General features: G+C 46.0%; 2 non-coding genes across 2 annotated transcripts; one reads left to right on the forward strand and one right to left on the reverse strand.

Annotated features, from left to right (window-relative positions):
* Nucleotides 1-8,077: 8,077 nt before the first annotated feature.
* On the reverse strand, nt 8,078-8,166 carry trnar-ucg (transfer RNA arginine (anticodon UCG)). Its single transcript is given in 2 exon segments — nt 8,078-8,113; nt 8,130-8,166. It is a non-coding gene; the product is annotated as a tRNA-Arg (tRNA).
* Nucleotides 8,167-22,458: 14,292 nt separating this feature from the next.
* trnaf-aaa (transfer RNA phenylalanine (anticodon AAA)) lies at nt 22,459-22,553 on the forward strand. Its single transcript has 2 exons — nt 22,459-22,496; nt 22,518-22,553. It is a non-coding gene; the product is annotated as a tRNA-Phe (tRNA).
* The last annotated feature ends 1,810 nt before the right edge of the window (nt 22,554-24,363 follow it).

Here is a 24,363-nt window from a genome sequence, read left to right on the forward strand (position 1 = left end):
TCGGATTTCTTTGCTCGAATAAATTAGATACTTTTTAACCCCCTCCCACTCCATGCAGACACTTCCAGCATCATCAACATGGGCGGTGGAATGCAGAGACATTCAGCGCCACAAATCAATCCGTGCCGCCTCTTCCCGACACTCTGGAACAATGTGAACCTTTTCAGCCTCTCAGATGCCGATGTTTCGAATTTCATCTTGTGCAGCAAGAACCCCTGGTGATTTTACAGTCACTGAAGATCGCTTCACTTTCCCCAAAGTTTGGTCTAAAAGAGAACAACGAAAAATAAAGGAAAAGTGAGCGTTTCTTCATTGGTGGCGAAACAAAATCGCTGCTTTCATTCCTTCCACCGCTGTTCTTCCTGCGGGCAATAAACCTTCTTCACTGCGCTATTTTTATCACATGACCAGGGACTGGAAACGAGTTGAATGTGAAAGTGGGAGCAACAAACTGAATCAAGCGGATAGGCGGGGCGGGATATTGCAAAACAAACAGCGAAGCCACGAGGAGCAGGTCAGCTGTTACATCAGAACATATGAAATAGGAGCAGGAGGAGACCTCACGGCCCCTCGAGCCTGCTCCGCCATTCAATAAGATCATGGCTGATCTTCGACCTCGACTCTATTTTCCCGCCCGATCCGCATATTCTTTACACGACATTTCAAACAGAAGAATGTCTGTTTCACGAAAAGAAGAATTGTCTGTTCGGTTCTTCAGATTTACAGATCTGGTGCCGCCTCCTTTGCCATTCATTGCTGTCGCAAATCGCCCCAATCTCCCGCCTATTAACAACTAAACTCACACCTGCAATTTCAATACGATCGGCCAGAGGACCCAAAGTGCCCACATGAGAACAGTAAGAAGGAGAAGCTTAATGGAACAGACCAGCTGTACCTTGAACTCCGGTGGAAATATTCAGAAGCAAAAGGTTAAAATGCTCCAGGGGAGGATCGAACTCAACACTTCGGCATTCCTCGAGCCTGATACTATTATATAATACCGCGTGCTGACCGATTGCGCTGCGGAAGCCGCGTGGTATTAATACTCTCATTAAACACCCTCATTTTCGGTCGCGAAGGTTGTATGTTTTTTCAGACAGGTTTCCAAGTGGACACATGCAGCCATTTGCCGTTCGGCTATTGGTGTTTTCGTGGTCGAATTCTTGCCTGCCACACAGGAAGCGGGAGTTCGATTCCCGCCAAATGCAGCAGCATTTTCTGCATTCATGACATCGCGTGAATTGGGATAAATTCATATTTAGCTTCAATCTGCAAAACATCTTGAGACTTTTTCTTTTCTCCAGGTGTGTTGCGTTCACTTAACCTCGGCTTCTATACGCAAAGGATGGGAGACGTTTGAAACGCACTTCTACAGATGGTACTTGATGGTAGCTCACTTGTGAATGTTAAATCTTAGATTGATAGATTTCTGTGAACCAAGGGTATTAAGGGATATTGGGCTAAGCCGGGTATATGGAGTTAGGTTAGAGGTCGATATCTAAATGCCACTGCCACTTGCTGCCTCCTGATATGCGCCACCTTCACCTGCAAGAAAGCGGGACGTGTGTCTGGGTGATGTTCCTGTCATGGTTAAATAGCTGCCAGTGTGTGTGACCTATGAGTTGTGGGTGGACAGCTTGCAACAGTGGTCATGTGTAAGAGTGAGAGGAAGCGTCTGGTTACAAGAGTTGAGTACTGATGGAAAGAGTTTGTTGGTATGTGGGGGATGGGGGGTGTATTGCATGGTACAGTTGGTAGGAGATGCCACTTGAGAGTTGTCCTCACTCAACTTGACCGCTCATGTCAAAGTATCGAACTTCTCCCTGCACTGCGTCCATGTTCATGATGATGTGCGCCTGGCATTGACGACATCCCCCGCTGCTCCCACTGCCTTTTCGATATATGTCTGGAGGACCTCTTTCCCGGACCCACCCCTGCGGAGACATCATGCTCCTCCTTCTGTTCAACTCCTGCACCACAGTCTCTCAGCATCAGCAGAGAACCTTGGGTCATGCACCCTCCAGGCCTGGTAACAACTCAGATCTGCAGATTGGTGAGGTCTGGCGTGCAGATTGGAGGATGTGGGATTTAGTCGTGTATAACTTTAATTCAATGTTTTAACATAACTCATCAGTGTGCAAACATAGGGATGGAACCTGCATCTGTGTTTTACGTGTGCAATGTCTGATCTCCGTTCAGACTCCGTTTGGACAGTAGGCTTTTATTTTAAGCAAATAACAGGTACCAGCTCCCTTTCAGCGATTTCCAAGAAACATCCTCCCTTTAAGAGATTGAGCTCCCCCGGGCGGTGGAAAGTGTGAATTGTAATGATTCTCCCTGCAAGGCCGGAATGGACCACTGAATGCAGGTGAGTCTTCGAGCCATCCGGATCTTGCGTCCTGCGTGCCCAAGGGTCATTGGGCGCGGAGTAACAGCGCATCACGCTACCTGCGCCCAAAAACGGCACTGATCCAATTTTTCCCCCAATGTTTCCTGTGTGCGGCAGTCGACAAGATTCGGATAAGGTACCTGGCACATGGGGCCACAGGAAGAAAGATTGCATTTATATTGCGCTCGTCACCAACTCGGACGTCCCAAAGCGCTTTACAGACAACGAACCACTCTTTGAAGTGTAGTCACTGCTGACATGTAGAAAACGAGGCAGCCAATTTAAACACACAGCAAGATCCCAAACACAGCGATGTGACAATGACCAGATAATGTGTTATAGTGATGTTACTGGAGGGATAAATATTGAACAGGGTAGCAGGGAGAACTATTTACCCTTCAAGGTGAAGACAAGGTGATTGTATCAGTTCGAGTTTGGACCTTTGTAATGTTTTTCTTTCCTCATTTCTATCTTCTTCAGATTCCAACTGTTCAGAAAACTGACAACTGAACTCTCAATGAATTTTCGATAAATCTGTCACTCAAAATAAACAATGTTCGAAATAAAGAAATAAACCGGATTGAGACGGTTCACTTCACTTCACTGAAACGTCGAATTCCGGTTAAACCGGCGCGGCGGAGTCACAGCAGCTCATCGCTGATCTGCACCTCAACTCCATTTAGCGAAATAGAAACTGGAAAATTCATGTTTCGAGACGAGTTTACTAATTTCCTGAAAAATGAATATCACGAAACCAGCAAAATATTCCCTGCCCTGATGAAACACACAGCAAGGGGATGTGTCGAATATCTCGCAAGAAACCCGCGAATTTATCATTACACGGATAGAATACCGTGCTCGATATTAACATTTACACTGAGCGCCAGGTGTGGATCTGACCCGTTTACCCCGTGGTGCGGGACCCCGTCCAAATTTATATTTACCAAAAAAAGAAAATCAGTAAATAATATATCTCACCCAGCAGAATTGGAGATTGTTCGTATTTTACAAGACAGGATGAGGCCACTCGGCCCGTCTTGCTTGGATAGTAAATTCTGTTCGCATTCTCCGCTTGGTGTTGTTCTGCTTACATATTTTAGTTTACCGATCTGTCTTTTGTTGTATTTCCCCTCACTCTGCAAGAGAGAAAACAATAAATGAACAACATCAACAATGTGGATGGAAGAGAATGATCCAAGCAGAGTCTTAACCATCCAGGGTTTAAGGTCATTTGGTGAACCAGTGTATTGTTGGCCGCGTGGCCTCATGGATAAGGCGTTTGATTTCGTTATTAATCGCGTGGTTATCAGACGATTGCAGGTTCGAGTCCTGCTGCGGTCATCTTACTCGTTGGGTGCAAATGTGTCCGACGTGCGCCCAAACTGTTTTGCACCCGACCGTTTCTCACAGTCGGATGGAACGGAAATCCGTCAATTGCTTTGCTTTCAGAAATTGACTCCACATTTTGAACATTGTCGATCTGGGTGCACGGGCAGGACATAGTGTAAAATTGACTTTATTTCTACTGTTTGGATTCAGAAATGTGCTCTGTCGGTTTGGGTCCGAATACCATCCGTGCCGTTATTGTTTTGAACTTTTGTTGCGGCGCAACGTCAGTTTTGTACAATCAAAATGGGCCTGAAAGCTACTAATACCAATCCGACACCGGTGTTTTAAGTCTGTATCCCTGGATTGTTCATATTTTGTTGAAATGGAGAGGGACAACTTGCCTCATCAAGTAAGTCTTTCTGAAATTTAAATGCTCTGACGCAACATTGCCGTTTGTGTGAGAATAGATACACCAGGTAGACTCGCGCTAATACACATTTCCTAATGTAAAACACACACACATTAAACTATTGTGCAGTATTTGTCGGAGGTCACCCACAGGAGGAGGTCAGGGCCTGGTGTATCACAGACATTACTCACCAACATTTTGTGGGAAGAGATGAGAAATGTAATAGGATAAGACCAGATAGTCTGGAGAGAGTGTGGGAATACAACAGGATGAATAGAGCTCGATATAAGATGTACTGACAGGGGGTAAGGAAGAGAAGATCATGACTGATACCCATTGTTTACCATTCAGAGACCGATGATCAAAAGATAGATGTCGTTGCGCAGTAATATTGAGGGAGAAGGCGCAACAAAATCGCTTGGAAAATGTATCAATACCATAACGTTAGGAAATAATTAAAGTCACGTGGGCGCCGTGGCTCAGTGGTTGAAGCACCTGCCTTGTAAACAAAGGGTCTTGGATTCACATCCCAGCAGTGCCTTTCACCAAAGTTCTCCACTTTAACATTTGGAAACTTGTGGCAGAGTTGTCCCGTCGCTTGATAAACCACCAGCCTAACACAACCATTCTCACAGAATCACAGCTTTCAGCTGATGCCCCAGACTCTTCCATCACCAGCACTGGGTGGATCCTGTCCCACAGACAAAACAGGGTTGGTGGTACAGTCATATACTCCGAGGAGGGAGAGGCCCTGCGCGTTCTCAACACAGACTCTGGACCCCAACATGGCATCGGCCCGAAGGTGGGGGAGAGGTAGAGGACGATAGCCGATCTCTGGGAGAGGGGATGGTGGAGTCTGGATCGTCTGTGTGGGAGGTTGGCGGATGAGGGCATCGATCGTCTGTGGGGGAGGAGCGTCTGTGTCAGAGGTAAGGGGCGGGGGGCGAGTCTGGATTGTCTGAGGGAACCAGGGTAAACGATGGGTGGGGCGGAGGGCCGTGAGACCGGGCCAGTGTCTTAAAAGGGGGAATCAGACCGCCGGCCCTCCGTGCATCACTGCGATTCGTGTCCCTCCCTCCTCTATGTATCTCTGTGATTCTCCCCCTCACTGCCCCTGCCATCACTGTGATTCGCCCTCCGCCCCCTTTGTATCACTGTGATTGTCCCTCCCACCCCTCTCTATCACTGTGATTCTGTCCCTCCCCCGACCCGTATCTCACTTGCTGCAACATTCACCGATCGATAATGGCGCACGCCGTGAATGCATCATTGTGGCTCGAGGTCCCATCAATTGCAGGATTGTCATGATCGTGAAATAATTCTCATCTGTCAAAAGTTTAGACCTTGTTCCACTGCGGGTACCAAAAGCCTTCGCTCTGTTCACTGATCCCAGTTAAATGAGGCCCTGTCGGTGGATGTTAGAGATTCCCCAGCGCTGATGAAAGAAGCGCAGGGAATTCTCCCGCTCTCTTGTCCAACATTCCTGACTCAGTAACACGAACACCAAAGAGCGCACTGAAGGCACCAAGTTTAAGGGATTGAAACTCAAAGCCCTCACGGCGTTCCACAGTCACCCATCGACCGTCAGAACTCACACTTCGATGGGATCCACCGTCCGATCATTGAGAAACACGTCCCTCCTCCGCTTGGCTCCGTCCTTTGTGGGAATGGGAATTGGAAGGTTTCACCGACTTATGAAGTGTCCCTGGAACAGAATGAACAACATTCCCTGTGTCTCGGGGTTTCAGTGACGGATTCTTGTCTGTCTGTCACAGGGCTGATCCGAACTCGATTCCTGATCCGAACAGTGCATCGTCTTTGAGAGAAACGAGGAGAGAACAGGAACGGAGAAGGAAACAAACTGCGGACTGGATTCCAATTGCGCTCCCGCGGTTATTGTTAACTAAAGGCACCGTGGAATGGGATCAACAGGCAGATTGCTGGGGATTTAAATGTTCGGGATTTAAACCCAGGCTTTCTCCCATGTTCTTTTTTTTTTATTCGTTCACGGGATGTGGGCGTCGCTGGCGAGGCCAGCATTTATTGCCCATCCCTAATTGCACTCGAGAAGGTGGTGGTGAGCCGCCTTCTTGAACCGCTGCAGTCCGTGTGGTGACGGTTCTCCCACAGTGCTGTTAGGAATGGAGTTCCAGGATTTTGACCCAGCGACAATGAAGGAACGGCGATATATTTCCAAGTCGGGATGGTGTGTGACTTGGAGGGGAACGTGCAGGTGGTGTTGTTCCCATGTGCCTGCTGCTCTTGTCCTTCTAGGTGGTAGAGGTCGCGAGTTTGGGAGGTGCTGTCGAAGAAGCCTTGGCGAGTTGCTGCAGTGCATCCTGTGGATGGTACACACTGCAGCCACAGTGCGCCGGTGGTGAAGGGAGTGAATGTTTATGGTGGTGGATGGGGTGCCAATCAAGCGGGCTGCTTTATCTTGGATGGTGTCGAGCTTCTTGAGTGTTGTTGGAGCTGCACTCATCCAAGCAAGTGGAGAGTATTCCATCACACTCCTGACTTGTGCCTTGTAGATGGTGGAAAGGCTTTGGGGAGTCAGGAGGTGAGTCACTCGCCACAGAATACCCAGCCTCTGACCTGCTCTTGTAGCCACAGTATTTATATGGCTGGTCCAATTAAGTTTCTGGTCAATGGTGACCCCCAGGATGTTGATGGTGGGGGATTCGGTGATGGTAATGCCATTGAATGACAGGGGGAGGTGGTTAGACTGTCTCTTGTTGGAGATGGTCATTGCCTGGCACTTATCTGGCGCGAATGTTACTTGCCACTTATGAGCCCAAGCCTGGATGTTGTCCAGGTCTTGCTGCATGCGGGCTCGGACTGCTTCATTATTTGAGGGGTTGCGAATGGAACTGAACACTGTGCAGTCATCAGCGAACATCCCCATTTCTGACCTTATGATGGAGGGATGGTCATTGATGAAGCAGCTGAAGATGGTTGGGCCTAGGACACTACCTTGAGGAACTCCTGCAGCAATGCCCTGGTGCTGAGATGATTGGACTCCAACAACCACTACCATCTTCCTTTGTGCTAGGTATGACTCCAAATACAGTTCCCAAATACTGATCGAATAATCGGGAGATGGTAAAATGCAGGAGATGCAGGAGGGACCGAAGTCCTTCAATCTCGGCAGCAGTTACTGGGAACCGAGCCATGGGTGGGATTCTAGTTCAAAACGGGAGACTGTTAACAATGAGACAGATCCTTGCCTCAAATCTGGAAGGGAGCTCCCTCCAGATTTAATTTTTCTTGATGAAGAGCGGGTGGAGGAATTAAATTTAACAGAAAAAATGTTCAGACTTGGTGTAAATCTAATAACTGGACAGGTTCAAGATTGTTAAAAAGTTTTGAAATTAGATTTCTTCCTGATGGATAATGTTAACACTTTATGTTCCACCTCCCTTATCATTTGCTGTTCCCGTTAATCTTTCATTCGCTGTAAACCCCAGAGGCAGCAAGGAAGGACAGAAAGATCTATCTCCGATCCGTCCTCTCTTCTCGACCTTTATCCCATTACCGCAGGTGAACAATTCCAATCATCCGTCTATATTTAAACAAAATATCAACAATCTAGGGACACAGCCTTAAAACTCCGGTGTTGGATTGATAATAATGGCATTCAAGCCCATTTTGATTGCACAAAATTTAAGTTGGGCCGCAACAAAAGTTCAATACAATAACGACACGGATGGGGTTCGGGCCAATACATACAGAGCACAATGGATTCGCCGACCATTTCTGAATCCAAACAGCAGAAATAAAGTCACTTTTACACGATGTCCTTCCCGTGCACCCAGATCGACAATATTGAAAATGTCGAGTCAACTTCTGCAAGCAAAGGAATTTACGGATATCCGTTCCATCAGGTCAGTTCCTGCAAGAAACTGTCCGGTGCGCAACAGTTGCGGCGCACATTGGAACAAGTGTAAAAACGACCGCGGCAGGATTCGAACCTGCAATCTTCTGATAACATCACGATTAACACCGAAGTCAGACGCCTTATCCATTAGGCCACGCGGCCACTGTGATAGCAGTTCAGCAAAAGATCTTAAACCGGGGCAGGTGTGGTGAAGACTCTGCTTGTCTCTTTCTCTTCCTTTCACTTTGTTGATGTTGTCCATTTATTGTTTTCTCTCTTCCAGCAAGTTAGGGAGAACATCACGGCAGTAGTGAGAAGGGATATATCCGAGGGTTCGCCCACTGAGTCTATATGGGTAGAACTGAAAAATAAGAAGAGAGAGATCACTTTGATAGGATTGTACTGCAGACCGCCAAATAGTCAACGGGAAATTGAGGAGCAAATATGTAAGGAGATTACAGACAGCTGCAAGAAAAATAGGGTGGTAATAGTAGGGGACTTTAACTTTCCCAACATTGACTGGGACAGCCATAGCATTAGGGGCTTGGATGGAGAGAAATTTGTTGAGTGTATTCAGGAGGAATTTCTCATTCAGTATGTGGATGGCCCGACTAGAGAGGGGGCAAAACTTGACCTCCTCTTGGGAAATAAGGAAGGGCAGGTGACAGAAGTGTTCGTGAGGGATCACTTTGGGACCAGTGATCATAATTCCATTAGTTTTAAGATAGCTATGGAGAAGGATAGGTCTGGCCCAAAAGTTAAAATTCTAAATTGGGGAAAGGCCAATTTTGATGGTATTAGACAGGAACTTTCAGAAGTTGATTGGGAGAGTCTGTTGGCAGGCAAAGGGACGTCTGTTAAGTGGGAGGCTTTCAAAAGTGTGTTAACCAGGGTTCAGGGTAAGCACATTCCTTATAAAGTGAAGGGCAAGGCTGGTAGAAGTAGGGAACCTTGGATGACTCGGGAGATTGAGGCACTAGTCAAAAAGAAGAAGGAGGCATATGACATGCATAGGCAGCTGGGATCAAGTGGATCCCTTGAAGAGTATAGAGATTGCCGGAGTAGAGTTAAGAGAGAAATCAGGAGGGCAAAAAGGGGATATGAGATTGCTTTGGCAGATCAGGCAAAGGTGAATCCAAAGAGCTTCTACAAATACATAAAGGGCAAAAGGGTAACTAGGGAGAGAGTCGGGCCTCTTAAGGATCAACAAGGTCATCTATGTGCGGAACCACAAGAGATGGGTGAGATCCTGAATGAATATTTCACATCGGTATTTACGGTTGAGAAAGGCATGGATGTTAGGGAACTTGGGGAAATAAATAGTGATGTCTTGAGGAGTGTACATATTACAGAGAGGGAGGTGCTGGAAGTCTTAACGCGCATCAAGGTAGATAAATCTCCGGGACCTGATGAAATGTATCCCAGGACGTTATGGGAGGTTAGGGAGGAAATTGCGGGTCCCCGAGCAGAGATATTTGAATCATCCACCGCTACAGGTGAGGTGCCTGAAGATTGGAGGGTAGCAAATGTTGTGCCATTGTTTAAGAAGGGCGGCAGGGAAAAGCCTGGGAACTACAGACCAGTGAGCCTGACATCTGTAGTGGGTAAGTTGTTAGAGGGTATTCTGAGGGACAGGATCTACAGGCATTTGGAGAGGCAGGGACTAATTAGGAACAGTCAGCATGGTTTTGTGAGAGGAAAATCATGTCTCACGAATTTGATTGAGTTATTTGAAGGGGTAACCAAGAAGATAGATGAGGGCTGTGCAGTAGACGTGGTCTACATGGACTTCAGCAAAGCCTTTGACAAGGTACCACATGGTAGGTTGTTACATAAGGTTAAATTTCATGGGATCCAAGGTGAGGTAGCCAATTGGATACAAAATTGGCTTGACGACAGAAGACAGAGGGTGGTTGTAGAGGGTTGTTTTTCAAACTGGATGCCTGTGTCCAGCGGTGTGCCTCAGGGATCGGTGCTGGGTCCGCTGTTATTTGTTATTTATATTAATGATTTGGATGAGAATTTAGGAGGCATGGTTAGTAAGTTTGCAGATGACACCAAGATTGGTGGCATTGTGGACAGTGAAGAAGGTTATCTAGGATTGCAACGGGATCTTGATAAATTGGGCCAGTGGGCCGATGAATGGCAGATGGAGTTTAATTTAGATAAATGTGAGGTGATGCATTTTGGTAGATCGAATCGGGCCAGGACCTACTCCGTTAATGGTAGGGCGTTGGGGAGAGTTATAGAACAAAGAGATCTGGGAGTACAGATTCATAGCTCCTTGAAAGTCGAGTCACAGGTGGATAGGGTAGTGAAGAAGGCATTCAGCATGCTTGGTTTCATTGGTCAGAACATTGAATGCAGGAGTTGGGATGTCTTGTTGAAGTTGTACAGGGCATTGGTGAGGCCACACTTGGAGTACTGTGTACAGTTCTGGTCACCCTATTATAGAAAGGATATTATTAAACTAGAAAGAATGCAGAAAAGATTTACTAGGATGCTACCGGGACTTGATGGTTTGACTTACAGGGAGAGGTTAGACAGACTGGGACTTTTTTCCCTGGAGAGCAGGAGGTTAAGGGGTGATCTTATCGAAGTCTATAAAATAATGAGGGGCATAGATAAGGTCGATAGTCAAAATCTTTTCCCAAAGGTAGGGGAGTCTATAACGAGGGGGCATAGATTTAAGGTGAGAGGGGAGAGATACAAAAGGGTCCAGAGGGGCAATTTTTTCACTCAAAGGGTGGTGAGTGTCTGGAACGAGCTGCCAGAGGCAGTAGTAGAGGCGGGTACAATTTTGTCTTTTAAAAAGCATTTGGACAGTTACATGGGTAAGATGGGTATGGAGGGATATGGGCCAAGTGCAGGCAATTGGGACTAGCTTAGTGGTATAAACTGGGCGACATGGACATGTTGGGCCGAAGGGCCTGTTTCCATGTTGTAACTTCTATGATTCTATGATTCTATGATTCTAAGTTGGCTCTGCTGTTTCCGAATTATCAGGATACGACAACTGAACTTCCACTGGGTCTGCAAGAAACCTACAATCAGAATAAACAAATCTTTGATCAAAATGTTTTGCCTCCAAAGCGAATCTCTTTCGCACTCAGTCTGCAAAATAGATACAGGGGAAATAAAATAAAAGACAAATCGGTAAACTAAAAATGTACACGGAGAACAACACCGAGCGGAGAATGTGAACAGAATTTACTATCCAAGCCCGACGGGCCGAGTGGCCTCATCCTGTCCTGTAAAATACGAACAATCCCCAATTCTGCTGGGTGAGATTATTATTTTCTGATTTTCTTTTTTTGGTAAATATAAGAGCGGACGGGGTCCCGCACCACGGGGAAAACGGGTCAGATCCAGACCTGGCGCTCAGTGTTAGTGTTAATATTGAGCACGGTATTCTATCCGTGTAAAAATACAATCGCGGGTTTCTTGCTTTATATTCGACACATTCCCTTGCTGTGTGTTTAATCAGGGGAGGGAATGTTTTGCTGGTTTCGTGATTTTCATTTTCAGGAAATTAGTAAATTCGTCTCGAAACATGAGTTTTCCAGTTTCAATTTCGCTAAATGGAGTTGAGGTGCAGATCAGCGATGAGCTGTTGTGACTCCGCGCGTCTGTTTAATAGGAATTCGACGTTTCAGTGAAGTGAACCGTCTCAATCCGGTTTATTTCTTTATTTATAACATTGTTTATTTTGAGTGACAGATTTATCGAAAATTCTGTGAGAGTTCCGTTGTCATTTTTCTGATCAGTTGGAATCCGAAGAAGATAAAAATAAGGAAAGAAAAACATTACAAAGGTCAAAACTCGAACTGAAACAATCACCTTGTCTCCGTCTTGAAAGGTGATTAATTCTCCCCGGAGAACTGTTCAATGTTTATCCCTTCAGCCACAACACTATAACACATTATCTGCTCATTATCAAATCGCTGTGTTTGGGATCTTGCTGGGCGCAAATTGGGTGCCTCGTTTCCTGCATGTCAGCAGTGATTACATTTCAAAAAGTGCTTCATTGTCTGTCAAGCGCTTTGGGACGTCTGAGGTGGTGAAGGGCGCTATCTAAATGCAATCCTTTTTCCTGTTGCCCCATGTGCCAGGTACCATATTGGAATCCTGTCGACTGGCGTATGCAGGAAATTTTGGGGGAAAATTTGATAAAGGCCTTATTTCGGCGCAGGTAGCGTGATGCGCTGTTTCCCCGCGCCCAATGACCCAGGCGCAGGCAGGACGCAAGATTCGACTGTCCCGAAAACTCACCTGCATTCAGCGTTCCATTCCGGGCCTTGCACGTGGGATCAATGCAATATGCGCTTTCCACCACCAGGGGAGCTCAATCTCTTAAAGGGAGGATGTTTCTTCGAAATCTGTCAAAGGTCGCTGGTACCTGTTATTTGCTGAAAATAACAGTCGACTGTCTGCACGGAGTCTGAATTGAGATGAGACATCTCACACGTAAAACACAGATGCAGGTTCCATCCTTCTGTTCACACGCTGATGAGTTATGTTAAACCATTGAATAAAGGTTGCACACAACTAAATCCCACATCCTCCAATCTGCACGCCAGTCCTCACCAATCTGTCGATCTCAGTTGGTACCAAGCCTGGAGAGTGCATGCAACAAGCTTCTCTGCTGATGCTGAGAGACCTTGTTGCAAGAGTTGGGCAGAAGGAGGGATATCCTATATTTGCAGAGGTTGGGGGGTGGGGGTGGGCAAGAGGCCCTCCAGACATATATCCAAAAGGTAGCGGGAGGCAGCGGGGGACGAAGTCATTGCCAGGCGCACAGTAGCATGGACTTCGATGCAGTGCAGGAAGAAGTTCAATGCTTTGACTTGAGTGGTCAAGGTGAGTGAGGTCAACTCTCAAATGATGTCACCTACCAATTGCACCACGCACGACATTCCCATCACCCAGATACCAACAAACTCTTTCCATCAGTACTCAACTCTTCAAACCAGAGACTTCCTCTCACCCTCACACGTTGCCACTGTTGCAAGCCGCCCACCAACAACTCACAGGTCACACACACTGGCAGCTATCAGCCATCACACAGACACACGTCCCACTTTCTTGCAGGTGAAAGTGGCGCATATCAGGAGGAGCAAGTGGCAGCGGCATTTAGCCCGTCGAGCCTGTTCCACCATTCAATGAGATCATAGTGGAGCTGTGACCTAACTCCACATATCCGTCTTAGCCTCATATCACGCAATAACATTGGTTCACAGAAATATATTAATATCAGATTTAACAATCACAAGTGAGTTAGCATCAATTACCGTCTGAAGAAGAATGTTCCAAACATCTCGCACACTTTCCGTGTCGAAGCCGAGGTTAAGTGAATGCAACACACCTGGAAAAACGAAAATGTCTCATGATGTTGTGCAGATTGAAGCTGAATATGAATTTATCCAATTTCACGCGATGTCATGAAGGCAGAATGAAAAAAATGCTCCTGCGTTGTGCGGTAATCAAACCCCAGCTTTCTGTGTGGCAGGCAAGAATTCGACCACTAAAACAGTTAGCTGTGTGTGTCCACTTGGAAACCTGTCTGAAAGAACATACAATCTTACAGGCCGCAATTGAGGCTGTTTGATGAGAATTTGGTAACGATGCGGTTCTCGTGGTGCAATCGTTGAGCGTGCGATACTTCAGGAACAGCAATTCGGTTCTAAAAATGTTGAGGTTTTGAGTTCGAGTCTCACCTGGAGCAGTTGAACCTTTTGCATCTGAACACTTCCGCCGGAGTTCAAGGTCCAGCTGGTCTGTCCCATTCGGCATCTCCTTCTTCGTGTTCTCAGGTGGGCGCTTTGCTTCCTCTGGCCGGCCGGATTACAAAGCAGGTGTGAGTTTACTTGTTAATAGGCGGAAGAGAGGGGCGATTGGCGACAGCATGAAATGGCAAAGGAGGCGAGACGAGATCTGAAAATCTAAAAAAACGAACGCACAATTCTTCTTTTCGTGAAACAGGCATTCTTCTGTTTGAAGTGCCGTGTGGGAATATGGGGATCGGGCGGGAAAATAGAGTCGAGGTCGAAGATCAGCCATGAATGGCGAAACAGGCTCGAGGGGCCGTAAGGCCGACTCCTGATCCAATTTATTTTGTTCTTTTGCGACAGCTGAGCCGCTCCTCGTTCCTTGGCTGCTTGTTCTGCAATATCCCTCCCCGCCTATCCGCTTGATCCAGTTTGTCGCTCCCACTTTCACATTCAACTTGTTTCACTTTCTGGTCATGTGATATAAATAGCGGAGTGCAGAAGGTTCATAACCCGCGGTAAGATCAACGGTGGAAGGAATGAAAGCAGCGATTTTGATTCGACAACAAAGAAGAAACGCTCACTTTTCCTTCATTTTTCGTTGTTCTCTCTTAGAGCAAACTTTGGGGAAAGTGAAGCGAACTTCGGTTACTGAAAAATCACCAGGGGTTCTTGCTGCACAAGATGAAATTGGCGACATCGGCATAAGAACATAAGAACATAAGAAATTGGAGCAGGAGTAGGCCAATCGGCCCCTCGAGCCTGCTCCGCCATTCAATAAGATCATGGCTGATCTGATCCCAACCACAAATCTAAAGAACACAAGAAGTCGGAGCAGGACCCGGCCACATAGCCCCTGGGCCCTCTCCGCCACCCACAGGGCATTGACCGATTCGAACTCAGCTTCATGTCCAATTTCCTGCCCGCTCCCCATAACCCCTAATTCCCTTTACTTCTAGGAAACTGTCTATTTCTGTTTTAAATTTATCTAATGATGTAGCTTCCACAGCTTCCTGGGGCAGCAAGTTCCACAGACCTACCACCCTCTGAGTGAAGAAGTTTCTCCTCATCTCAGTTTTGAAAGAGCAGCCCCTTATTCTAAGATTATGCCCCCTAGTTCTAGTTTCACCCATCTTTGGGAACATCCTTACTGCATCCACCCGATCAAGACCCTTCACAATCTTATATGTTTCAATAAGATCGCCTCTCATTCTTCTGAACTCCAATGAGTAGAGTCCCAATCTACTCAACCTCTCCTCATATGTCCGCCCCCTCATCCCCGGGATTAACCGAGTGAACCTTCTTTGTACTGCCTCGAGAGCAAGTATGTATTTTCTTATAGTGTTGCATCTGAGAGGCTGAAATGGTTTACATTGTTCCCGAGTTTCGGTAAGAGGCAGCACGGATGATTTGTCGCGCTGAATGTCTCTGCATTCTACCGCCCACGTAGATGATGCTGGAAGTGTCTGCAAGGAGTGGGTGGGGGTTAAAAAGTATTTAATTTATTCGAGCAAAGAAATCAGATCAGCCCAACTAAACTCAGTGTTAACCATCCAATTGACACGCTACAGATAAATGCACCAATCCAATCATTTCCAGGTAAATATGGAAGAGAATCACTTTGAAGCAGTTTAAACACTAAGCAATCTCTGTACAAACAAGGGACGGGTGGTGTGAACGGGCAATCAGTGGTCTTTCCAAATGATCATCAGCAGTCCGAATGTTTCTGGTAAAAATAGTGATCAGAGAAGAAACAAAGTCCTTTTCTGTAAATGATCACCAAAAGTCAACATATTGACACACATCGCAGGCATCGTCTCTCCCGCAATTGTTCCTCCGCTGGAAAAGCAGAACTTCCAAACTGTTTTGAACTGAACAGCCTGAAAAGGGACTTGAACCCTGTACCATCAAATCACGACTTCGCTAAAAATCGAATGTTTTACCGATTGAGCGACCCAGATTTATAGTTTTGTGCGCATCCATCATAAAGATTCATGGTAGGTTTCTAAATTATCTCTATGGGCGTCGAACAAGAGTGAGGGTCCGTTTTATAAAATTCTCATTCATGTCTTGAGGAAAATCCTTATTTGTTTTGAACCTGATGTGAGAAACATGGAGAGGTAACTCGTGAGTTTACAATTCTTCTTGTTTGTGCCAAATGTCTTGTCATTCGTGAGCACCAATTAAAAACAACACTTTACCCAGTGGCTCAAAAGCTAAACTTGTCCCACACGGGAGCTGGAAAAAGTCTCTCGCCCTGTCAGCGGATCAACAACTGAAAACGGAATAATTCCACCCGTTACTCAGTGACACCGGGTAACACATTAACCTTCCGAATTTTCCGACACGACACTTCAAACAGAAGAATGTCTGTTTCACGAAAAGAAGAATTGTGTGTTCGGTTCATTAAATTTAAAGATCTCGTGCCGCCTCCTTTGCCATTTCATGCTGTCGCCAATCGCCCCCTCTCCCGCCGATGAACAAATAAGCTCACACCTGCTATAGCAATACGGCCGGCCAGAGGACCATCAGTGCCCACATGAGAACACGAAGAAGGAGATGCTTCATGGAACAGACCAGCTGTGTCTTCAACTCGGGTGGAAGTGTTCAGAAGCAAAAGGTTCAACTGCTCCACGTGAGGCTCGAATGCACAACCTCGGCGTTTACTGGAGCCGAATACTGGTATTTAAGTACTGGGCGCGAACCGATTGCACCACTCGCACTGCGTACGATTTAGTTCCACCAAACACCGTCATTTTGGGCCTGTGAGATTGCATGTTCTTTCTGACAGGTTTCCAAGTGGAAACATGCAGCCAACTGCCGTTCGGCCATTGGTGTTTTCGTGGTCAAATTCCTGCCTGTCACACAGGATGCAGAGGTTTGATTACCGCCCAATGCAGGAGCATTTTCATTCTGCATTCATGACATCGCGTGAATTGGGATAAATTCACAATCAGCTTCAATCTGCACACCATCTTGGGACACTTTCTTTTCTCCACGTGTGTTGCGTTGACGAAACCTTGGTATTTTATCCTCTGGAGCTGAAACTTGCTTTGGAATTAAGTCAATTCTGCCTTCTGTATCGCTGAACAAATGTGAGAAGCAAACGAGTGAGTTTTCACCGTAAGTTGCGAAACAGCCGTGCTGGATTAGGATTTAAACCCGGGACCTCTCGCACAAACAATCAGTGAAACCTCCGTAAGCGATAATTGTACCCCAAGACCAAACAGCCGCCACGAACAAGGCCGTGCAGCCAGAACACAATTCGCAGCCACCCACAGCCGACCAGCCAGCCTTTCAATCTCTTCTGTCCATCCAATCTCATTTTCTATTCCGATGTCCAGCAATGTCAAGTTGAGCACTAACTATTTCAAGTCACCAATATTGGACGAGCTTTACCACATTCGTTTTGAATGACCGACTGATATTCTCGAGTAAAGCTTTGCAGAATTTACTCCTCTAAACCTGCATTGTCATCTGTCTCGGCATCCGCAGGTAAAACACTGAACCATAAGTAAAATAAAATTGCTAACTTTTCACTGTGAGGGGGAAGAGAGATAAATATGGAGACATTTGCTCCGAATTCATCAGCTGGGATGCACTTTTGCTTTTCCTACCGTCTCAGTCTTTCTTTCTTTACCCTCCCCTGTTGGTTTTGCAGTTTCGATCAGCATTGGCCGTTCAAGGAAGCCTGAGAAGTCCACCAGAAGAAAATACAAAGATTCAAGAGACTGAGACAGGGAGATTAAAGTATAGGAAAAAAGAGTGCAATTGTCAACTTTTGCGAATTAGCAGAATTTAAGATGGAGCTGGGAGCAATTCCTTCATGTATTTTGAAATCCTGCAAGAGAACATTAGATTTCCAACTGAAAGTGCCCGCGTTGCGGAGAATCTTTCCGAGAGTTTGAAAGACGATTATTTCGCTTGAACCCAAACACTTCCGATGCAAGGAAGATATGAACATGCCTCGGAAAAGTCGATTAAATTATTAGCCGAAAGCCTTAACCATTCAGCCATTTCTATACGGTTATGCATCAGAATGCAAACGGTTATCACAGGCGATCTGGCAGACTGTAAATTCTTTCAGACAGTTTTCCAAAGCGATATATGTAACGTGCTGCCGTTTAGTAATTGAGGGTTAAGTGGTGGAAATCTCGCTTTCTTTGCAATTCAGTAGGTTTCGTTTCCCAGCCATTCCGGAAACTTTTAGCATGAAGCACCCATGAGATTGCCTGAATTGGGATCAATTAATATTCAGATTCAGTCCAGCACCATTTTGAGACATTTTCTTTTTTGCTTGGATGTTGCGTCGTTGAACACTTTGCATTCTGTCCTTTGGTTCTCAAACATGCTCTGAATGTAAGTCAATTCTGCCATCGGGAACGCTGAAACGATGTGAGAAACCAATTGGTGATTTTTGATTAAAATTGTGACACAGAGGGGGCTCGTCTGGCATTTGAACCAAATGCTCGTCTGTCATTTGAGACTCTCCCATTTAAATCTCCATCTCCGGGCTGAGTCTGAATAAATCCGTCAGCTTGTGATTCTTTGCGAGATAGCGGGAGATGTTGAGAAATGTGCTGAAGATTTCCGTGGATTCATTAATAGTGCACATTCTCACATACATTAGATAATGGACTTTCACACAGACTTTCAACAATTTTTATTTATCGATCACAGCCTGCTGGAGGGAGGAGCGCATTGGTACATCCGGGTTTGTTGGAAAGACTGTGCTTGTGCGGGGAGCAAAGGGCCAAATGGCGGAGAGGACATTTTTGTTCCCCGAGTCCATCACAGCCTCAGACTCACGAAAGGAAGTAGAGGTTCGTGAAAAAATGGGCGAAGAGCAGTTATTGAGTAGATTTTTTGGTAGAAGGGTCAGTTAGCAAGGTCACTTTTCCCAGTTCTGTCACTTCCTTTGCTGTTTACAAACGGTTCGTTTATTTAATGTTTAAATCAGTAGAGCCGAAATTAAAATTGCCTCTTCTCTCCGCTTATATTGAATGACCCGCCGTGTGTTTTTGTATTGTATATTTTAGTTTAAAGCTCGGTTTTACCATAAACCGATGGACGTCAAAGACTGCCGTGGATGGAGGGCGGGTTGATTTTTTTGAAGGGGCAAATCTCACTGGGCAGGAAAAAGGACCTCCAGCCGAATGCACAGAAATAACTCCGTAAGTGAATAAAAATTACAATGTTCTAAGTGCAATTTAAACCCCCATCTACAGAAGAAATCGTGAACTAAACACCGCGTTTTAGATCGCTCGACCACCTGAGCCAATACTGGAGACAGCCTTCCTGACTGAAATCTGTGTGTGGGAGTTAGTCCTGAATCGGTCCCCTTCCGTGCGACGAGGCCCGGCAGGCGGCTGGCAGAAACGGCTCGGAATGGGACTCGCTTCACTCAGGCATCAGCGGCTGGTTTAGAAACCGCTCTGGCTGCTGCTCTTAATTGGCCTCCCAAACTCTGGGTACTCCGCAGAGGTCGGTCCTGATTTCACTCTTCTGGATCCGGCTCCAACTCTTTACTGTTGACGGCAGCGCGTCTGGTACCAAGTGAGTCAGAACAGTGTGCAAATCACGACCCGAGTACATCGACTCTGGAACTGGCGATTGGTTTTATATTGGGTCATTCTTTAACGTATAGGCTGTTCAAAGTTTGTGTGTAACAGTAATTATCATGATTATTTCCAGCTCCTCCTGCTCACTGGTGCTCGGTGCTTCACCCTGTGATTTACCCTCAGTCTCACCAGACACATCCTCTCGAGAGCGTGCATCTGGGCTGCTGATGGAAACGGGGAATCGGGTGCAGCAATAGACACTTCGGAGTTACCAAGCTTACTGTCACATCCTTACTTCTTTAAATGATGGGAGACCTTACAATTAATAGCAACTCACATTTATATCGGGCCTTTAACACAATAAACTGTCCCAAGACGATTCATAGGAGCGTAATCAGATAACATTTGACACAGATCCACAAAAGGAGATATTCGAACAGGTTAAATAAAACTTAGTGAAAAAGGTCGGTTGTAATGAGCGTCATAAAGGAGGAGAGAGAGGCGACGGGGTTTAAATCAGGTATTCCAGAGAATTGGGCCCAGGCAGCTGAAGGCAAGACCGCCAGTGGTGGAGCCATTAAAATCAGGAGTGCAAAACAGGCCATAATTTGAGGAACACAGTGATCTCGGAGGGTTGTCGGGCTGGGGGTGGTTTCATCAATAGGGAGAGGCGAGGCCACGGAGGGATCTGAACACAAGAAAGAGGATTTTAACTTCGAGACATTGGCGAACTGGGAACCAATGTAGGTGAGCGAGCACGGGGGTGATGTACAGTTTCAAAGCTAAGCAACGTGTGCAGGATTGGAGGGACAGTGTGACTCGAGATAATGGGTCTTCGGCAGTGAGAACATCTCTTGAGCATTAAGTTATTCAGCTGCTGAAAGAGGCGGGGAGATGAGATATTTGTGTCTATTCATCCTGTCATCTGCAAAATCCATCGTCTCTCAGTGACCTTGCTAACTGACCCACCTACCTTCAAAATCTACTCAGTAACTACATCTTCGCCCATTTTTTCACTGACCGCCCCTTCCTTTCGTCAGTCTGAGGCTGTGATGGACTCGGGACCGAACAGGTCCCCTCGGCCATTTGGCCCGTTGCTCCGCGCACAAGCACAGTCTTTCCAACAAACCCGGAGCCGCTCCTCCCTCAAGCAGCGTGTGATCAACAAAAATAAAGCGTTTAAAGTCCATGTGAATGTCCATTATCTAATGTATGCGAGAATGTGCACTATTAATAAATCGAGGGAAATCTTCAGCTCATTTCTCAACATCTCCCGCTCTCTCGCAAAGAATCACAAGCTGACGGATTTATTCAGACTCAGCCCGTAGATGGAGATTGAAATGGGAGAGTCTCCAATGACAGACGAGCATCAGGTTCAAATGCCAGGCGATCTCCCTCTGTGTCACTATTTTAGTCAAAAATCACCAATTGGTTTCTCACATCGTTTCAGCGTTGCCGATGGCAGAATTGATTCATATTCAGAGCATGTTTGAGAACCAAAGGACAGAATGTAAAGGGTTTGTCGACACAACATACGGGCAGAACAGAAAATGTCTCAGGATGGTGTGTGGACTGAATCTGAATGTTAATTGATCCCAATTCAGGCAATCTCATGGGTGCACAATGCAAAAAGTTTCTGTAATGGCCGGGAATCGAATCCAACTGACTTGCAATAGAAGCGAGATTTCTCCTGCTTAAACACCAATGCCTGAACGGCAACAAATTACATTTGTCGCTTTGGAAACCTGTCTGAAAGAATTTACAGTCTGCCAGATCGCCTGTGATAACCGTACGCATTCTAATGTACACTCGTGCAGCAATGGTTGAATGGTTAAGCAGTCGGACTTGTAATCTAATGGGGTTATCCTCGGGATTGTCGCATTCTCCTTGCATCGCAGCTGTTTGAGTTCAAATTAAATGATCAGTTTTCCAACTCGAGGAGAGATACTCCGCAACATGGACACTTTGAATTGAAAGCCCGATGGTCTCTTGCAAGATTTCAAAATACATGAAGGAATTGTTCCCAGCTCCATCTTTAATTCTGCTAATTCGCAAAAGTTGACATTTACACTCTTTTTTCCTGTACTTTAATCTCTCTATCTCTCCCTGTCTCAGTCTCTTGACTCTTTGTATTTTCCCCTGATGGACTTCTCAGGCTTCCTTGAACGGCCAAGGCTGATCGAACCTGCAAAACCAACAGAGAAGGGTAAAGAAAGAAAGACTGAGACGGTCGGAGAAGCAAAAGTGCATCCCAGCTGATGAATTCGAAGCTAATGTCTCCACATTTATCTCTCTTCTCCCTCACAGTGAAAAATTAGCAACTTTATTCTCCTCATGGTTCAGTGTATAACCTGTGGATGCCGAGACAGATGACAATGTAGCTTCAGAGCAGTAAATTCTGCAAAGTTTTACTTGATAATACAAGTCGTTCATTCAAAACGAATGTGGTAAAGAGAGCCTAATATTGGTGACTTGAAATAGTTCGTGCTCAACTTGACACTGCTGAACATCGGAATAGAAAACGAGATTGGATAATCAGATGGGGCCTGAAAGGCTGGCTGGTCGGCTGTGGGTGGTTGCGAATTGCACACTGGTTGCACGACCCAATTCGTGGCGGCTGGGATGTCGTGGGGAAGAATCCTCGCTGCGGGCGGTTTTGCTGATCATTTATGCGAGAGGTCTCGGGTTCAAATCCCAATCGAGCGGTGTTCTGGCGCCACTTTTGTTGAAAATTCACTCATTTGCTTCTCACATCGTTTCAGCGATGCAGAAGGCAGGATTGACTGAATTCCAGAGCCTGTTTCAGCTCTCGAGGACAGAATGACGAGGTTTCGTCAACGCAACACACGTGGAGAAAAGAAAATGTCTCAAGATGTTGTGCAGATTGAAGCTGAATATGAATTTATCCCAATTCACGCGATTTCATGAATACCGAATGAAAATGCCCCTGCATTGGGCGGTAATCGAACCCCAGCTTCCTGTGAGGCAGGCGAGAATTCGACCAATGAAACACCAATGTCCGAACGGCAGTTTGCTGCATGTGTTCACTTGGAAACAGACTGGAAGAACAGAGAGTCTCAACGGCCGCAAATGAGGCTGTTTGCTGCGCGCCGAACCCACGTGGGGCTCCAGTCGCGCAATCGGTCAGCGCGCGGTACTAAAATAACAGTATCCGGCTCGAGCAATGCCGAGGTTGTGAGTTCGATCCTCACCTGGAGCAGTTTTACTTTTTGCTTCTGAACATTTCAACCCGAGTTCAAGATTCAGCTGGTGTGTTCCATGAAGCATCTCCTTCTTCGTGTTCTCCTGTGGGCACTGAGGGTTCTCTGGCCGGCCGTATGACAATAGCAGGTGTGAGTTTATTTGCAAATAGGCGGGAGAGGGGCGATTGGCGTCAAAATGAAATGGCAAAGGAGGCGGCACGAGATCTATGAATTTAATGAACCGAACACACAATTCTTCTTTTCGTGAAACAGACATTCTTCTGTTTGAAATGTCGTGTAGGAAAATTCGGAAGGTTAATGTGTTGCCCGGTGTCACTGAGTAACGGGTGGAATTATTCCGCTTTCAGTTGTTGATCCTTTGACAGGTCGGGAGACCATTTCCTGCTCCCGTGTGGGACAAGTTCAGCTTTTGAGGCACTGGGTAAAGTGTTTTTTTAATTAGTGCGAACGAATGACAGGACATTTGGCACAAACAAGAAGAATTGTAAACTCACGAGTTTCCTCTCCATGTTTCTCACATCAGGTTCAACACAAACGAGGATTCTCCTCAAAACGTTACTGAGAATTTTGCAAAACGGACCCCATGTCGACGTTCCTCAAGGGAAAATTCAGAGACCAACCATGAATCTGCATGATAGAAGAATAAACATCGGGCGGCCTGGAAAGCTCAGTCAGTAAAACATCAGACCTTTTCGCAAAGTAGTGATTTGAGGGTCCAGGGTTCAAGTCCCTGCTCAGGCGATCAATTTTCGAACAGCTGGCAAGTTCTGCCTTTCCAGCGGAATAATAACTGTGGGAGAGTCGATCCCTGCGATGTTTTGTCAATATGTTGACCATTGTTGAGCATTCTCAGAAAAGGGCTTTGTTCTTCTCTGATCATTATTTTACCAGAAACATTTGGACAGTAGAATATCAGTTGGAAAGACCACTGATTGCCCGTTTGCACCACCCGTCCCTTGAATGTACAGAGATTGCTTTGTGTCGAAACTGCTTCAAAGTGAGTCTCTTCCATCGTTACCTGGAAATGTTTGGATTGGTGCAGTTATCTGCAGCTTGTTAATTGGATGGTTAACACTGAGTTTAGTTGTGCTGATCTGATTTCTTTGCTCGAATAAATTAGGAACAGAGGAATATTGGAACAGGAGAAGGCCATTCAACCCCTCGTGCCTGCTCCGCCATTTGATAAGATCATGGCTGATCTGTGAACTAATTCCTTATACCTGCCTTTCGCACAAATGCCTTAATACCTTTGTTTGCCAATAAGCGATCTCTCTCAGATTTAAATTTAGCAATTGAGCGAGCATCAATTGGCTTTTGCAGAAGAGAGTTCCAAACCTCGACCACCCTTTGTGTGTCGAAATGATTTCTAATCTCATTCCTCAAAGGTCTTGCTCTAATTTTCAGAATGTGCCACTTACTCCGAGAATCCCCAACCAGCGGAAATAGTTTCTCTCTATCCACCCGGTTTGTTCCCCGAAATATCTTATAAACTTCGATCAAATCACGCCTTGACCTTCTAAACTCGAGAGAATACAACCTCAATTTGTGTAATCTCTCCTCGTAACTGAATCCTTGAAGTCCAGGTGTCATTTTAGTAAACCTACCCTGCACTTCCTCCAAGGCCAATATGTCCTTCCGAAGGTGCGGTGCCCAGAACTGCTCACATTACTCCAGGTGCGGTCGAACCACGGCTTTGTGCAGCTGCAGAATATTTTTTCTCCGCTTGTGCTCTCGTCCTCCAGATATAAAGGCCAGCATTCCATTTGCCTTCTTGATTATTTGCTGCACCTGTTCATGACACTTCAA

This window comes from Heptranchias perlo, chromosome X (genome assembly GCF_035084215.1).
Source record: "Heptranchias perlo isolate sHepPer1 chromosome X, sHepPer1.hap1, whole genome shotgun sequence".
In the NCBI taxonomy this organism is placed as follows: domain Eukaryota; kingdom Metazoa; phylum Chordata; class Chondrichthyes; order Hexanchiformes; family Hexanchidae; genus Heptranchias; species Heptranchias perlo.